The sequence below is a fragment of the Ursus arctos genome, unplaced genomic scaffold (genome assembly GCF_023065955.2).
Source record: "Ursus arctos isolate Adak ecotype North America unplaced genomic scaffold, UrsArc2.0 scaffold_10, whole genome shotgun sequence".
NCBI lineage: Eukaryota > Metazoa > Chordata > Mammalia > Carnivora > Ursidae > Ursus > Ursus arctos.
In genome coordinates, this window is record NW_026622764.1 from 57,400,960 (window position 1) to 57,405,047 (window position 4,088).

Consider the following 4,088-nt stretch of genomic DNA (forward strand, 5'->3'; position numbering starts at 1 on the left):
CCCCTGCCCCCTTGACAGCTGCAAAATCTTGAGGAAAATGTCTTAATCTCTCTGAACCTCTGTTTCCTTATCTATAAAATATGGAAAATAGTATTTACCTCACAAGGGTATGTATGAAGCATGTATGCAATGTTCCTGGCACACAACTCAAGTCCATGTTCCCTTTCTTTTGTGAACTAGCTTTATGTCAAAAGAATCTGTGATGTGATTTTGTTAGGGAGCCCTAAGCAAGCATTGCTTTTTTTTTTTTTTTTTTTTCAACCTTACAACTATCAGAAAAGCCTGTGCTATGCGTTTGGACTTAGGGGATAGGAGAGGGCTGCAAGATCATGGGGTGTGTTTGTGGAGTATCTGTGTTCAGGAAGCAAGGCATTCTCAAGCTCCCTACTCTGTCTCATCCAGTTCAGGTAGCCACAGGAGGGAAAGAGGCAGTTGTTTATGTAGGACATATAAATGAAGGCATCAGATCTTAAGGGGCCAATCTTGTGTGTCCTTTGGTGGTGAAATTAACGGATATTTCCCTTTGAAGGATCAACTGTACAGTCACTATCCAGTGGAATAAAAGGAACTCACGCTGTTTTTTGGTGAGGGATCATATTTATTTTTTCAATTCTTGGGGAAAACCAATCTGCCTTTCTTGAAACTAGACATGCAAAGTTTGATGAGCTAACAAGAAGGGAAAAGAAGAACAACAATAACCTTCCAGTCTATATCAGGCTCTTAAAAATAATGCATGCGACAAATAATACTGCTAGGTTTTCTACAAGGTGGCCCATTATACATATGTCAGGAAGATAAGAAACAACCACCCGGAGAGGAAAAAAAAGCCGAAAGGCTAATCTTAATTATTGAAGTATACTGTATTGCTCTGCAAAGTTTTTGTTTTTGTTTTTGTTTATAAGAATGGATTGTGGAGGCAACTTTTGGGGGACACTCTCAGTCTCACTGGGAGACTGTGGTTTATTAAAATCATCTTAGATGCTTGTTTTACTCTTCTTCCCTTACTTTGTGTCTGCTTTGAATCAAGTCTTGTCCAATAAACAAGGACACCCAGAGAGCTTGTTAGACTCATCAAATATCCTCTTAGTCCTTGGATTGCTTCTCTTCCAATTCTGTTTTCCTACAGTACGATCTATTCCACACTGGTGGCCAGTCTCCAGCAATCTAATGAAGGCTCTGCAAGGGGCCTTACCAGTGTGTTCACATGATCATGTGTGTTTCTAAATTTTGCGAAAGCAAGATATTTTAAATGTAATCGCTCAAGATCATCTCTTTCTACTCTAATGTCCCGATCACAGTTTGTCACCTGGCATTTGAGTGATAGGCATGTTTTGGATCTGGCTAGGAGGAAGTTGAACTGGGAATACATGTAGTTTGGTGCAATATTTTCATGTAGTTTGCAGCCCCTTTTGTGGCCCTCTGGGTGAAGAATTACTTCTAGGAATACTCCTACCACCCACTGGATTGGATGACTCACCCAAGAGAGATGGTGAGGAAACACGAGGGCCAGAGGTCTTAAGGTTATAAGCCAGTTTACGGCACTCGTCGCTCGAAGTACAGGGGTAGTGGAGATAAAAAGGTTTGAAGCAAAGTTTGAGAAACTAAGCTGTGGAAAATTCTTACCTTTGGCAGATGTAAAATTGTGAGTGGAAGTTTGATGCCTAGCCAAATATATTCTCTCCTATACTGAGCATACGATTATAGACTCACTACATATATTTTTCTTTTTTCATGTGAATAGCATGGAATAGATTTCATCAGAATTCTTGTGTTTGTGCTTGTTTCTTCATCCCATTCTGGATCTCGTCTTATTGTATCTGTTGCATCTTGTCCCCATAAAGCTTGGTGGTTTCAGAGGAAAGTCACCACCAAAGCAAGAGAAACACCCCGAAGAATAAGTGTTCTGGTGACAGGGGCTCCTGGGTGGCACAGCGGTTAAGCGTCTGCCTTCGGCTCAGGGTGTGATCCCGGCGTTATGGGATCGAGCCCCACATCAGGCTCCTCTGCTATGAGCCTGCTTCTTCCTCTCCCACTCCCCCTGCTTGTGTTCCCTCTCTTGCTGGCTGTCTCTATCTCTGTCAAATAAATAAATAAAATCTTTAAAACAAAAAAGTGTTCTGGTGACAAAACTCTCATATAATCCATCAGTAATTCACAGTATGTAGCATAAGAGGAATCCCGTTATCCAATCATGTAGCTGGATGCAGTGTAGGGATATTTGACTTGTTCTTGTGTATGCCTTAATTTTAGGTTAATTTTGTATGTTTTTTTCAGAATTATTGTTCATACCCAAATTCAGATGTGATAGAAAGGATGCATGTCTATTGAAAACCAAAAGTGTACATTGAAAGAAAATGTTTAATCGCTGTCGTCTTTAAAAATGTGCAATTTCTTTACTCATTCTCAAGAAATATTCATTTTTTGTATCTAATTTTGTATTATACTTTCCTTAAAGAGGGGTACAAAATTTGTATTAGCTTTAGGTCACATAAAACCCAGCTCTGCGCTGTTCTGTACCTTCACTTTCATATGGACATGTTCAGTAGCAGCTGGGGCACATGTGTAGAGGGCAGCAGCATGTTGTAATGGAAGGGTAACCTTGATTCTGCCACCTACCAGCTGTGTGGCTTCGGCAAGTTTTTTAGCCTCTCTGAACTTTAGTTTCCTTAGCTGTAAAGTTATAGTAATATAATAGTTGTAATAATCACAGGATTGTTGTGAGACCTAAAGGAGCACTTGATAAATGCTTAGCATGGATAAACACTCAGTAAATATTATTTCCCTGTTTTCCTCAACCTCTCTCCAATTGTTCACAGGTTAATCTCAGGTCAGGGACCCAGGTGAGAAACTATTTTGTCTTTTCAAAGTGCATTTTGATAGAAGGGTATGGAAAAGGGAATTGGGGTTTCCCCTGTGATTTCTTGTTTTTAAAAAGCTGTAGGCAAAATGAATCACAATTTTATATTCTCTGGATAAAAAGCAAAGAGTGAAGTGCTTTCGTCAGCTGTGTAGAGGTTTGGACCAAAAGTCCCAATTCAGTGTGTCTGCCACTGTAACTCGCGTGCGTGCGCGCGCGCGCACACACACACACACACACACACACACACACACACTCACATTTATGTGCTATGGCTCAAGGATTAGATTATTCTGAATCACTGCAGTTTTTCTACAGAGCTTCATTTCTCCATCAAAAACAATTGATGGGCAAAGCCCTAAGCCAGGTGCTGGATTCTCATGACATGTAGGAATCCCTGAACTATGGTTTACCCTCCTGGGGTGTCCTAATGTGCCATGGTATCCTGGAACACCACAGTCGTTCTGATATGTTTTCTTCAGCCACGCGCACACAGAGATATGCTCTTTGAGGTGGGGCTGGGAACTGGAAACACAAAGTTAGCTGAATACTGACTTGCTGGTAGGATATGAGTTAGTCCTCATAGCAGACTAGGCTACTGCCTATGATGCTGGACAATGAACTCTTTGAGGGCAGAATTCAAGAATTCTTTTTTTTTTTCTTTCTGTGCCTACCAGGGCTAGTACATGGTAGGTGTTGGTAGTATTTGTTGAATTGATTTATAGTCTATATACAATTAGGGTACAAAGAAAGACTATAAAAGTGCCCAAATGGTTTTCCTTTCTTCAAAGAAAACTATAGCTTTTGATTAATAAGCATGATAATTTTGTCCCTTGCCCTGCTGTTTTGGAAGAAGAGGAATGTTTTTGAAACGGGAAATCAGAAGACCTACTTCACGTACTTTGCCTATAAGCCTTTCCTTGTCTGTGTGAAAGAAATCAAACTTAAGCAAGTCTAGGGAAGCCTGAGAGGTTAGCATACTTGTAAAGACAAAACAATCGCGAGTGGACTGTCAGCTGAGTGAAGACCAGTGTGGACTCTAACCTCCAGGCAGTTTAGAAAGAAAACTCATTCTGAGACCAGCTCTCTCTCCCTGTGGCAGGCATACATGACTGATTTCTAATGAAGAGGAATTGCTGGTTAAATAAGAAAGAGTCTGTGTAACGTGTGTTATAATGAGTTATACATTTACCTACTAATTGTTCAGAAAACGTGGATGCATTGAGCTTAC